At 35.9% G+C, this 15,090-nt stretch overlaps 1 long non-coding RNA gene across 1 annotated transcript; it reads right to left on the reverse strand.

Annotated features, from left to right (window-relative positions):
* Nucleotides 1-4,174: 4,174 nt before the first annotated feature.
* Nucleotides 4,175-4,623, reverse strand: LOC140010221 (uncharacterized). Its single transcript, XR_011817502.1, has 3 exons — nt 4,576-4,623; nt 4,446-4,504; nt 4,175-4,337 (listed from the first exon to the last, which is right to left on the reverse strand). It is a non-coding gene; the product is annotated as an uncharacterized lncRNA (long non-coding RNA).
* Between the last annotated feature and the right edge of the window lie 10,467 nt (nt 4,624-15,090).

A 15,090-nucleotide genomic window follows, 5' to 3' on the forward strand; every position in this document is an offset into this window, starting at 1 on the left:
GATTTCACAATTTTGCTCCTCAAAAAAAGGTGAGGGACGAAAAAAGTCATTTTGCAAAATGTAAGGAACGATTTGAACGATTTTTCCATAATTGCCCCTTAATTTAAATTCAAATTTTGTTAGTTGTTTTGAATTTTATATTAGTTAGTTAGAACACTTAATGTTGAACTTTTGTGAATTCAATGAAGGGTAAAATGGGGAGGTTAATATCATTCAAGTAATTTTTACAACTCATGCCTTGCATGAACATACACTCTACTTGAGATTTTGAAATACGTTGATGATTACAATGTTTATATGCCATTAAACCAATAATTGCACTTATTAATGATAGACAGGCAATATCATATATTTTCTCTGTCCCATTTTGATAGTTATAATTTTTTTTCCACACAATTTAAGAAAAAGTAGTTAACTTTGTTGAAAAAATAAATTTTGGTTGCTATTTTTCTAAAGTATCCTTACATTAAATAGAGTACAACTTTATATTAATTATTCATGGAAACTTAAATTGATGATTTATGAGAACTTGAATAATGGTTAAGAAAGAATCAATCCTCATTTTATATTATTTCACATTAAATTTAAATGTACTAAATGGGGTAGGCTACCAATCAATATTAAATAAAAGTAGTTTATACTAATAACAACTTACATTGAATACGAGTATTTTAGAAAAATTAAAAGATAATTATATTTTTCAATTAGAAAGTGGACTACAATTTGGGACAAACAAAAAAGGAAAACAGGGCTATGAAAATAGGACAGAGAGAGTACATGCTTTTATCATAGGTGCTAGAGCATAGGAATCGTTTTGTATGTTAACAGTCAATTCTTGAAAATACTCCAAATGTCAAAACAATTTTGCAAGCATTATACAAAAGAAAAAAGTATAAAAGAATAAAGGTCCTGAATTCTAATCTTCCTACATGCTTCCCAATTCTTAAATCCCACCTTTTCCATACTAACAAAAGGAAAAAAAACTTAAAATAATTACCTCTGAGGTCCGTATAAAATTAGTACAGGCCTTTAATTACTAAAAGATAACCAAGGATAGATTGCGTAATTTTGTTAGCTCTATATCAAGATTAAGTTTCTCTCAGTAGTTGTATGGTTTGAAAAGACCCCCCTCCCCCCCCCCCCCAAAAAAAAGCAAAGAACAAAAAAACTGTGGAAAGAAGAGAGGGCCAGATAGGCGAATTTCCACAAATAATGGCGAAATAACAAATCGTGACAAATTTGGTGTTTTGGACAAATTAATTCCTTAGTAGGTGTCACTGCAAATGAGAAAAGCAGCGTTGAGCAAAATTGAATTTATTTTAGATTTTTTTATATAAGTTGCATAGCGTTTTATGCAAATAATATTTTTAAAATTTGCCAGGCACTGCAAATCCAATTTTCAATGCGATGGAATTTCAGTACCATTGATCAGTAGTTGATCAATGGAGTGAAAAAAAAAAAAAAAAATTCCAGTTACCGCTTGGCTTAGTTGCATCCACTTTTGGTGTGAACAATTTTTTTGAAAAAATTTCTAGATGCTGCATGCGGCGTCTAGTATAGCTGCATCCGTTAATAAATGTGGTGAGACTTTATGGGCCGTTGATCAATTTTGATCAATAACACATACACTCCACTGACAGTTGTAATTTTTTTGTTTAGCCATTAATTAATTCCGGATGAACAGCTGGATTGTATTGATACAATCAATATGTATAAGTTTGGCTATAAATATGTCTCCGAAAACAGTAATTTGACTCACACAACCCCATTTGTATGCTTCCACTTATCTCCTTCATCATCTCCCCATTTTCTTCCTCCCCATACAGAGAAAGTGTCAAAGACCATCTGCCCGAAAAAGCACAAAAATCCTACCATACTGGAAAGTAAGCGATTGTGTTTCCACCATTGTTTGTGTACATTGTCATGCATTGTTGTCCGTCTGTTTCTTTTGGAGGTCACAAAAAGCAAAAGCAGGCTTCTAGGATCTGAAGTTCTCAGCCATCTATATCTCAGGCAATACTTAGTTAAATAGATATCAGGTACCGCATCTGATAAGTTGTTGTCATTTTAACTAGTAATAGTTTATTATAGTTGATTAGTATTAGTTTATTAGTTTATTGCATTTGATTTAAATGATTACTACTTAGATCAGTAGTTATTACATTTAATTAGTATTTATTTATTACATTTGATTAGTATTTGAATTAGTTCAATTAGTAATAGTTTATTAATTAGTAATGTTATTAGTATTAATTATATTACATTTTCCAATAGGAAGGATTGAATAAATAGTAACCATGCGTAATAGTACAAATATTAATAATAAAAATAGTAAAATTAAATAGTAATACTAATAGTAAAAGTACATAGTAATAGTAAAAATAAATAGTAATTGTAAAAGAATATAGGAATAGTATATGGTGAATAGTGAATAGTAAACGTAGGTAAATAGTGAATAGTGCAAATAAATAACAATTGTGAATAGTGAATAGCTAATAATAAATAGTTTGCCAGTAAAAAGAAAAAAGGGACAAACAGTAAATAGTAAAAGTAAATAGTGATTAGTAAATAGTTAATATTAATAGTAAATAGTAATAGTAATTACTTAGTTACAGTTATAGTAAATAGTAGTAGTAATTACTTAGTAATAGTAATTAAAAATAGTAATAAATGTTTCATTAATACTAATTAGGAACCATTAAATTATTACATAATTAATAACTGTTACCATTAATTTTATGTTTCTAGACAAATTTGTGCTTGTCTAGTTATTTTATTATTTATTACTAGTGAATAGCAATTCGTAATTATTTTATTGTTGATGTGATTAGTTTATTTATAGTTAATATAAATTCATATTTAAAATCACATTAGCGATAGAATCTAAATAAACAAATATTCATAACATTAGGCAAAAAATGTTGATGGACCTCGCATTGGTGATTTAGTTTTATTAGAGAGGCAAAATAGTGAAGACCAGAGGATCATTTGCATATGATCCTCTGAGGTGCAAAAAAAGTTATATTAGTTAAAGATCGAATAAGTTAGAATGAATTGGTTGATAGAGTGTACACCTACATGTGCCTAAAGCAAACTGCGTTCAATTTGAATCTGTAGTTTCGGAATCTTGTAGGCCTAAATACTTTTGCTGGACTACGTTTTGGGTGTGAAGAAGACATGGATATGTGTACCATATAAAATGATGTCACTGTACACGGTATGTGAGATATACGTAGAGGTTGGGTCATAGTTTCGCCATGACCATAGTGATGTCAAAGCTAGACAAACCTCATGTGTCCAAGGCAGTCTCCAAGTGGAGTGAGATCACATGCTCCCAACCACCTTATACTTTAGTACCATGCTAGTAGAATTAGAATCCAAACCTATGATGCCTGATGAGTAGGGGTGTCAACGAATCAAATCGAGCTCGAATACTAGTTTGATCGAGTTCGAGTTCGACAAAGTGCTTAAGGCTCGAGATCGAGCTCGAGATCGACGAATATTAATTTCACATGCTCGAATTCGATTCGTAAGGAATTCGTGAAGATCGAGCTCATGTTCGAAATTGCTCGAATTGCTGTCGAGCTCAAGCTCGAGCGGTCGAGCTCTTGTTCGAAATTGCTCGAATTGAGGTCGAGCTCGAACCATAAAAATTGTGCACGTTTAAAGCCTGTTGAACCAAACAATCTACTATCCTTAAGCAGAATTTGTCCTTCATTCAGCCTTTTATCTGAACCAAATCACTTTGGCAGTGACATTTTCTAACAAATTTTGCAGGGGAAATGACAAGCTAAGCAAATGCAAAAACTTCAAGTATAAATCACAATTTATGTGCAAAGTTACATCGAGACAAAAAGCATATGCATCACAAAAATGGATAGACTTGATACAATCTCGAAAATGGAAGATAAAAGCTCTGCTATACATTATTGAATAGCACTGTCCTAAGTCCAAACTCATCCATATGATTGAGAATCTAAGACAAGCCAGCTTTAAATATCAATTTAAAGCCAAAGCACCAAACTGTCAAAAATTTTGCAGCCGTTATGACAAGTTGTCAACCAATATCCAAATTCATCCATACATATTTTAACATCAAAACCAGCATCCAAATTCAAAGATAAATCAGACAACCAATATCCATCAGGTCACACAAACAGAAAAAATAAAGACAAAGTGTCAACAACTCAACATTCAAGTGAATGTCTTCAACAGGCAATGTCAATTGTCAAGAAATAACCATACTTAAAAAAGTGAAACAAATTTTGCAATTAAAGCAGTAAAACAGCAACTTCTTGTCCATTCCACGATAATCCTTTCCAACTTTCCAATTTCAACTGCAGGGCCTATCAAAAAAAAAATAATTTAAGTAATAAAATAGTAGTGGTAAAATCTAAAACAATATATTTGAAGAGGAATTGAAGTGTTAAACACAAACAATGTACCTTTCCAATTATCACATTCATTTTATGGGAAGTAGAATCTCTTTTGCTGCCTTCAATTTCTGCAAAATAATAATAACAATAAGTAATAAACTAATTTTGTTTCAATAACATGAATTTGAAATAAACTTACTTTTATCTTTTTTTTCACTCGATGAATGTTTCGGCACCAATCTCCGGCACACATAATAAGTTGGTTGCTTTTCTTTTCTTCCAAGAGTTAATAAAGATTGAGAATAAAAACTAGAATGAACCAAAACTAACTTCAATGACCAGAGATAAAAAGCTAATTGAATGATTATTCCTTTTATATCAGTTAATAGAAGCCTTTTAATAGAGAATACATTTCTTGAAGAAATTTATTAAAGAAAGAACTGATGGAAGTATGAAGTAAAAATTGGTTGTGGAATCTAAACTCTCACTTTAACAAAAGTTTGAATAATCTAAAACATGTGATTGGGTTAAAATATTACGGATACCATCCCATTTTACTGGACCTCCATTATGGTGTGAAGAATGAGAGTAGCTCACACAAATTTAGGAGAGATCTGATAGCTGAATCTTCAGTTCAATCTTCCCCTACGTGAGGAGAGCACCATTCACGATGATGATAGGAAACATACTCGAGTCACAGCATTAGGAAAAGAGACAGAGACAGGGAAATAGGAGAGAATAAGCAGCTATCTCTGTCTCCTGTCTCTGAGAAAGGAAGGTACTATACCCGCTGGAGCACAACCCCAGTTTTTTGGTCTCTATGGCCAAATATTTCTCTATATGTTTTTCTATAGGCAGCAAAAAGGCTTAAAAAGGAGATTGATTATTCAATGAACACGCAAGTAATACACCTACAGTAATATTTCTTTCTACACCTACAGGATTGATTATTCATTGCTACTATTTTGCAGCAGAAAACCATTTCCGAGCGTGTTGCTCTTAGGGAAGTTGGGTTTGCAATTAGTGGCTCAAACTGGATGTAATATCATCATAGTTGATAAGCAGTAAAGCTGAAGAAAGAAAGTGAAGAAACTTCAAATTGTTAAATTTGACATGCATGGTTACATAGGCAAATGGATGTTATCAAGAATTTGCTGCTCAAACCAATGAATCATCATCGCCCACAGAAGTTATGACTTAAAAGAAAAGCAGATTATATTCTCAAAAAAAAAAAGCAGATTATATTCATACAAGCAAATAAGTATTACATAATGTCTCACCTCTTAATGAAAGCTGTAAAAGATTACAACCAACTGCCCATTATTAAAAATTACTTAACCACCCTCAATTTCCCTCCCTCATCTCTTTCCATAAATCACACTCCGAAAACAACCCAAAAAAGGAAAAAGAAAAAAAAGGGACCACAGTACCAGACTTAAGCCTTAAAGGGCCCCCTTTTTCCCCAAAAATTGACTCATAATTAATTAAGTCATCGATCGCAAATAATTAACCAATCTAATTTTTACAGCCATAAAAATATATATGAATGCTACGTCATTTTCTACTCTCTTTATACACAAATATTTGACCCCAAATCATTTGTTCTGAAGAAATCCTGACACAACATAATCTAATTTAGTAAATATCTTTTCCCGGAAGCATACAGATTATGAACCCTAGTTATGTGCCTATTTTGCTGAGATTTATTCAGTGAATTATACTCCAAAGATCATAGAATTTAAGCCAAAAAATGACGAGGTTGCGACGAAGCTGGGACCAGCCAAATTACTTAAGGATAACATCTTACCTGTTGCACGACTGCACCTGCTTCAAGATCCAAGCTCCCACTCGCCGCACGCCTGCACCGACTGCACAATCCAAATGGGTTTGATTTGACAACAAATGGGTGGAGTTAGCAACAACGAAATGAAACGGCTGGACTGTTGGAGTTAACAACCCAAATGGGTTTGATGTGAAATTGGAATTAGGGATTTAGATGAGGAATGGAGATTAAGGAATAGGGAATTAGGGACGGAGCCACTGAGGTGAGGAAGAAGAAAGAAGACGGCGGAGGCGGAGGCGGACAAGATTGAATTGAAGCTCTTAACCTAATTAGGAGTTTGATATGTGAATTTTTTTTTTAGGAATTATCTGAAAAGACAACAATACCCTATTATATTTTGAATTTTAATAGGTAAATCATGTAATTAATCTTACAACTATATATATCTAAGTAATTTTATAAATATAAAATTATATATATAAATATACCTTAAGCTTGAAAAGTTCGCGAGCTTATCGAGTATAGCATTTTTAGGCTCGAATTTGATTCGTTGAAATATTCAAATAGTTCGAGCTCGATTTTACCGAACTCGAACCGATCTTTTGATCGAGCTGCTCGCAAATGCTCGCGAACTATTCGCGAGCAGCTCGATTTGTTGACACCCCTACTGATGAGTCCAATCGTATGAAGGGACGTAAGTCGAAAGTATGAGTAGGGTAGAAGTAACTGGGGAGTTGACACTAGTTCTGCTATTGAATTATGTTTAGCGCAAATTCCCCTGTCATTCTTTCCACCGAATATATCGGAAAGCGAGGGTGTTGATGTAGATCCTAACACCGATCGGGACTTGATGGCAATGACTTTGACAATACTGACAAGGAACAGGATGGAACTAACCAACTAGATATTAATCTAGATGTAGGGCCTGGACTGAGTATGTCAAGCAAGTTTCATTTGGCCCTGCATTTATAGTATATCGAAGGTGTTGGTGCTACCATGGAATTTGATCCCACAAACAAAGGTATGAATTAATTCTGGCTATGGCCTTAAGGTGGGGTTTCTTTTGTTTAATCCAAACAAAATCATAACTAAGTTGCAAATCCCAGCAGCCCAATAAGCTATGTCCATCAAACGGAGAAATTGTGATTTCTCACAAAATTTTTATTATTTTAAAATTCCGTTTCGAGTTATTTAAATATTTAATTGTCCATTTAATCAGAATATTATTTTTTTAACCACTTTAGGCCTAATTACATGGAAGTATATCTTCGTTATATTTTTAAAGTGACTCGTTTCAAAATTTAATTTTTGGAAACTCGTTAATTGAAAATAGTGAATATGCAATTGGGGTCAATAATCGATTCGAGAATACAATAAACTTGAAAAATTAGAGACTTGCAGGATGGACTTAAGATAGGTATTTTATGTTTAAATACTCAAGTGATAGTTATTAGCACCACCATTATAAGAATTTCTTGGAAGTTTCGCTTTAACGCGCTTAATTTAGAGATACGCATTTTTACACGCGCGATTTAATTGAGAGACTTTAGACCCTTATTTTGGGACAATTAAGAGTAAATAATATTAATTTGATTATGAGTGCATTAAAGGTTTAGTGCACTAGTGAAATAAACGCGAGAGTAATCGAGCACAAAACACGCGCGTACGTGCACTATTGAAGAGTTGATTTTTGCACCAACTTGGGCCACACATTAAAGGTTCTTAAGAAAGCTTTATTTGAACAAACACTCTCTCTCCTCACTCCAAGAACGGCCGGCCAAGGGAAAGAAAAGAACCAACCTTGCTCCATCACTTTCTACACCAAATTCTTGTACCAAATCTCAACCAAATCAAACCAAAATTGAACTACACCTAGTTGAACACTTGGGGATTGTATCTAGCTAAAAAGGGGGAGCTTTTCACGGTTCATTTTGAAGCAAGAAGGGCCAAAAATTCTGTCTTGTTCACCAACACAAGTAAGTGACAATCAATCCTCAAATTCTTGGCCTATGGAAGTTGATTTACATTTATGAGCTTGGATATTCATGTCGGTAGCTTGTTATTGTTGAAAAATTTTGAATGTGGGCTCTATGAATTTCCACTCTTGGATTGATGGCTGATGTGATGATTGACGATGGATGATGGATTTAATGTTGGTTTAGTGCTCAAATTGGTAGATTAATGGTGCATAGCTAGTATAAAACTTCAAGGAGTGCATGGATGTAAAGTTTCCAATTCTACCCCTATTATGATCGTGCCTTTTTTTGTGGAATTTTGAGATTTTAATGGCTTGAATATGATGTTTATATGTTGTATAAATGGTGTATAAAGTTTCATCGAAAAATATTGAGGTTTGGTTGGTCAAATGGATTAATCTCACAAAGCTAGCAAACCTGGAAACATTTTCCCGTAATGCTCAGACAGCCTTCTTGTTTCGACCATAACTCTGTGCTCCGATGTCGAAATCCAGTGCCGTCAATGGTATTTGAAACTAGATATTCCCAGCTTTCCAACAGTATAAAATGCAACCCTTAATTCCACCCGAGTACCCCGTATCAACCGTCTAAAGATGACTGTCCTGTTTCTCTGTTTTCCTGGAATGAAGATCAGAAGCTACAATTTGAGGCTCGAATTTGAGCTAGTAGTGTGCTGAATTTCAAAACGATTTCTTCTGTGAAATTATATTTTTTTGAATTTATTTTCCAACGCCACTAACCATGCTCAATTCCGAGTTGAATTGAGTAATTTGTGATTAAAATACGAAACCTGCCCTATTCTTCAAAGCCCTAAATTTTGGGCAGAATTGATGCTAGACTTGGTATGGACTTGTCAATTGAATTTCTTGGAGTTAAAACACTTACCAAATGTACCATGAATGTTCCTTAGGCTTATCCTACACAAATGATCCATGTTTGAAGGATTTTCCTTGATGTTTGGAATGGAAAACAAAAAACTCAAGGCAGTTTTGCCTTAGGATTTTTCGAAACTTTGGTTGTTTGGTTGACTACCTTTCCGAAGTTATTTCTCCATGAAATTTGGTAGAGGGACAACTCTTATATAGTAGTATTATACTACAAATTATGGTGTTATTCCGAGGCCGTTTCATGGCTCAAATAAATTACCAAATTTCATGACTCGAGTTTGAAAAACCCATGCTTCAAAAGGGAATTTTGGTAACTTTGAGTTGCCATATCTTAGTACTCAAAACTCTGTTTCTCGTTCCGCTTGTTTTCTTGTAAACTTGGATTGCGACTCTAAAAGATTCCAAATTTCAAAATCTAGTTCTAATCAAGTGAATTTTGCCGAATTTTCAAGGTTGGCCAAAAACCAAATTAAATCTGTCTTACGAACCAAAACAGCGATTTTGAGCTCATTTTTGAATTTTTTTCATTTGGAATCTTAGAAAAGTGTATTTTAGGAACTTTTAGTACTTTGGAAGAGGTTTCCAGCAGTACCAAGTTTTCCAATTTTCGACATGTCGAACGTGAGATACGATTTTTCTAATGTATCACATCCAAACTGAAATTTTTCCGAATATCAAGGAAATGGAGTTTTTCAAGTACTCCTTATTCCTTCGATATTATTTGAACGTTTTATACTCGATTTCCAAGACGAAAACTAAATTTCTCTTGTACTTTGAAACCCCACTTGAGAGTCTTGATTTAGGATAAATAGGGCTCGTTTCACGAAACTCTCTAAAATTGTACTATGGTACGATCTTCTTTAATAGTAGGGGTTTGTAAATGATAGTCTATTGTTAATTGCTCAGGCACACAAGAGGACCTTCAAGAGGATCCCACAGTAAACGCCTAAAGTTTCGAGGAACATTTCTTCCTCATTACTTATATTGGTGAGTGTCAAGTGTATGAATACTTGATACATGCTTAATTGTTATAGTTGTTTGGAGATTTTGAAAATGAAGACGAGTGTGTACTTTACCGCACTCGTTCTTATTTGAAATGAATGACTCATGATTCAAATGTACCAAATGGAATTATGAATGACTTAATTGAATGAAATGAGATGATTTAATGATTTAATGAAATATAATCGTATGCTATGGTTGCATACGTCGTTGGAGTGAATCTCCTCGACTCTCAATTGTAAATGGGGACGCCCAAACTCATAGGCTGACCTTGGACTCGAGCCGGCATGGGCTTGGTCGAGAACCTTGGCGAGCCATGAGATAATGAAACTCGACCTAATGAGAGGTCTTGTTTGGCATACTCGAGGAGTATCGCCTTATAAATATCTTGCGGGCCCGGGGGATGCACGGTGGACGGAGGGAAGTAAGTGGTGATCTACGGAATGGAAATATCGACCCGATTGACGGAGTGTCATCACGGGAAGGTATACGAATGACATTGGCAAAGCAAGTAGTAATTAGCTACTGAAAGCTCCGATATCCTTGAATTGTTTCTGCTTACTTTTCCGCTCGAATTGTTATTTATTGCAATATTGATGCTTTACTTGTTAAATTGGGGTTGCTACTTGATCAATGTGCTTGCATGTGTGTTCTTGGCCTCACGAGCGTTTTACTCATCCTGTAGATTTGTTTTCCTTAACAGGTTTGGGTTTGGAATGAGGTTCGGAGGAATTTCTCTTTTGTGTACCCATGTAATAGGGTTCCAACTCTTTTATCTAGACTTTTTGATATTGTATATTTTGGGCTGTATTATGGAAATCTGATGTAAGGATTCGGTGATTGTTAAAAATCATTAAACTTGAACGTTTCTGCACTATTTGTATGTGTATTTGCTGGTTATTGACTTTTAACACCGTTATAAGTTTGAATTGAAATTGCTTGAGTCCTGGCAAGAGTTGGGCAGGCATCCCGCAGATACCCTTTGATTCGCCTTAAGGAGAAGTGTGTGCGTCATAGTTGATATCAGAGTGCTAGGTTAGAGATCTATATGGGAGGCATATTAGATACTCTACCTTTAAAACCTAAGACCGGCTAGTTAAGTTATACCTTAAGTGGTACTTGGGGCAAGTTCGTTATTGGGTTAGGCATGCATAAACGACATCTGAACTAGGTAGTGATTAAATTTCTAACCCAAAAAGTGCTATTATTTTGCAGGGATGGAAAACGAAAATGGAGCTCCGGCAGCTAATGGGAATGGCCATGCAAATGGTCATGTAGTGCCTCTTAGACCAATCTACTACCGAGCGCTAGGTGGGGAAGCTCGAGTATGCTATTTTCCATCTGACAGATATCCCCGATGTTCATGTAGGTTGACTTTTGCCTACCTGAACCACCTCGTACTTGCTTTGGATGATGAGTGTCGTCAGTTAGTGGATCTTAATCGAAATTTATAGGCAGAGGTGGACGAGTTTAGACAGATGGTTAGCGCTCAGGGAGAGAGGATTGCTGAGCTCGAGGAGGTATTAGAGGGTGAGGTGGCCACATCTGCAGTGGTTCGTGAGGAGTTTCAGAGTGCTAGGGCTCGAGTTACTAGGTTGAGAGAGTAGGTCCGTAGTCGGGCTTCCGACATCTTGACTGATGCTACTAGGCTAGTGAATGAGGCGATGGAGGGAGTCCAGAACCCTGAGGAGGAGGATCCGGAGAAGAAACTTGAGGAGGAGGTTCCACCCGGTAGTCCTACTGTGGATTAGGTCTAGATTGATTGACCTTTCTTTTGACCCTTTTGACTAATACAGCTAGAATTAGCAGGAGTGATGCTAAGTGCTGAATCCATTGTATTTTGCATGACTGTGTGGCTTACTTTTGAAGCACTTGCTTTTACTTTAGTCTTTTGTGACTAAAAGTACTCTTGTGGTACCTGTGTGCTATATTTTTGTGACCACCCCATGACTTGCTAATTGTATGAATTTGATATGCTAATGAATGTAAATTATTATTATTTTCAATGTTTTCTTGATTGGTTCCTGCTTTCTACTTTGTATTGCATAATCGATTTATTTATTGCACTAGGCACGCCTAGGTTATGGAAGGACTAAAACGTGGTCGAAATCGTGGGCGAGAGACTAGGCAAGCCCAACCCCAAAGGGATGACCAGAGATCGGCAACAAGACCGACCCAAGGCCAGGAAAATATTGAGGGTAATTTAGTGGCTACTGCCATTAATAGGATGATTGATATCCTAAAGCGCTTAGTTGATATACAAGGTTCTGGACCGCTTAACCAACTTGGGGGTCAGGAAAGAGGAGAGGATAGAGTCTTAGAGAGGTTCTTAAAGTTCAATCCGCCTAAGTTTCTTGGAAAACCCGATCCTGAAATAGCAGAGAATTAGTTAGAGAGGATGACCAACATATTCGCCGCTCTAGACTACACTGAGGATAGGCGAGTGAATTTTGCCGCTTTCCAATTTGAGGGAGTAGCTCATACTTGGTGTGATATAATAAAAGGAAAATGGGAGAGAGTTTAAACCCCTTGGACCTGGGAGAACTTCATGAGAAAATTCAATGAAAAGTTTCTTCCACCCTTGATTCAAGAAAAGAGAGAGAGGATGAATTTATCAAATTAAAACAAGGGACCCTTAGTGTGGCAAAATATGAAGGAAAATTCACTAAACTTTCTAAATACGCTCCTAAACTAGTAGTCAATGAACGGAAGAGAATTAGACGGTTTGTACAGGAGTTTAATGTGAAAATTCAGGAGGGTTTGGCCGCAATCCAAATTTCTACTTTTACTAAGGCTTTAGAGAAGGCACAAAGAATTGAAAGTGCAAGACTGCAAGTGAGGGACTTTCACAATAGAAAGAAGAATTTTTCTAGCTCTACATCTGGGCAGGCTAGTAAAAGTGAACAACCTTCCAAGATGGGAAGAGGAGTGGGAGGAATAAGGACCACTGGAGCTTCTAGGGTAGATTTATCCAGAGGAGGTCGCGGTGGACCGGCTAAGGCTAGAGGAGCGCCTTCTACTGGTTCGGCTGTGACTCCTCAAGTTACTTGTGGATACTGTGGTAAATCCAACCATTCTGAAAATGACTGCTGGAGAAAGTTGGGGAAATGTTTGTTTTGTGATAGTGCTAAACATCAATTTGCTAACTGTTCGAAATCACCAAAAACAAGAGGTAACCCTCAGAGACCAGAAAAGTCAACCTCTAAACAGACCAGTGCCGGAGGAAGTCGACAGAAAGTACTGGGTAGGGTTTATGCACTGGATTATCAACAAATCCCTGAAGTGACTGAAGTGGTTGAAGGTACAATTCCAATCTTTCATCGTTTAGTTAGAGTTTTAATTGATTCGGGTGCAACACATTCTTTTGTAAACCCTAATTTTATGAGTGGAATAGATTTGAAACCAATTAAGTTACCGTATGATCTGGAGGTTAAAACACCTACTGGGGATCAAAGTTTAATTGCTAATCTGGTGTATAGAGACTGTGAAAGCTGTGTTGGGGAGCGGAAATTATTGGGCGACCTGATAAGTTTAGCAATTAAAGGATATGATGTGATTTTAGAAATGGATTGGCTAGCCGTTATAATACCCAGTTAAACTGCCGAACAAAGGTTGTAGAATTGTGCATTCCAGGGGAGGCAACCCTGAAGTTGGATGTAAGGGGTAAATTGGCTTCATCCGCACTTATTTCAGGAATTCGAGTTAGAAAATTATTAAGTAAAGGGGCTAAAGGTATTTGATTTTTCTTATTAACACCCCTAGTGATAAGGTGAAATTGGAGGACGTGCCTGTAGTGAAAGACTTTCCAGATGTTTTTCCTGAAGAGTTAGAGTCTTTACCTCCAGAACGGGAAATAGCTTTTAAAATTGATATGACTCCTGAAGTAGCACCTATCTCTAAGACACCATATCGGATGGCACCAGCAGAATTGAAGGAGTTGAATTTGCAACTGCAGGACTTGTTGGATAGGAATTTTATAAAGGAGAGTGATTCTCTATGGGGAGCCCCGGTTTTGTTCGTTAAGAAAAAGGATGGGAGTTTAAGACTATGTATAGACTATAGAGGCCTGAATGATGTCACAATTAAGAATAAATACCCATTGCACCACATTGATGAATTGTTTGACCGATTGCAAGGAGCGGTAGTATTTTCGAAATTGGATTTGAGACAGGGTTATTATCAATTGAGGATTTTAGAGAAGGACATACCCAAGACTACTTTTAACTCGAGGTACGGACATTTTGAATTTGCAGTAATGCCTTTTGGGTTAACTAACGCCCCTGCAGCTTTCATGGATGTAATGCATAGGGATTTTAAATCTTATTTGGATCAATTTGTGGTGGTCTTCATTGATGACATTTTAGTGTATTTTAAGAATGTGAAAGATCATGAGAAACACTTGAGAATTGTTTTACAAAATCCTGAGGGAGCACCAGTTATATGCTAAGTTTAGCAAGTGTGAGTTTTGATTAAAATAAATGACTTTCTTGGGACACATAATTTCTAAGGATGGGATTAAAATGGATCCAGTTAAAGTTGAAGCTGTTTCGAAATGGAAAAGACCGGAAAATTCTACTAAGGTCCGAAGTTTTATTGGATTAGTGGAGTATTAACAGAGATTTATCCAAGATTTTTTCAGAATTGCTGGACCAATGACCGAGCTGACCAAGAAGAGTGGGAAGTTTATTTGGAGTTCTAAATGCGAAGAGAGTTTCCAGAAATTGAAAAGACGTTTAACCAAAGCCCTAGTGTTAGCTCTACCCAATGGGAAGGATAGTTTTGTGGTTTATACAGATGCATCTAGGGAAGGATTGGGATGTGTTTTAATGCAAAATGACAAAGTGATAGCATATGCCTCTAGGAAACTGAAATCGCATGAAGGGAATTACCCGACTCATGATTTGGAGTTAGCGGCTGTGATCTTTGTTTTAAAAAAATGGAGACATTATCTGTACGAAGTAACATTTGAGGCTTTTACAGACCACAAAAACCTTAAGTACTTATTTTCTCAAAACTAGCTGAATTTGAGGTAGCGTAGATGGATGAAATTTTTGGAAGACTATGAC

This window comes from Coffea arabica, chromosome 7c (assembly GCF_036785885.1).
Source record: "Coffea arabica cultivar ET-39 chromosome 7c, Coffea Arabica ET-39 HiFi, whole genome shotgun sequence".
Classification (NCBI taxonomy): domain Eukaryota; kingdom Viridiplantae; phylum Streptophyta; class Magnoliopsida; order Gentianales; family Rubiaceae; genus Coffea; species Coffea arabica.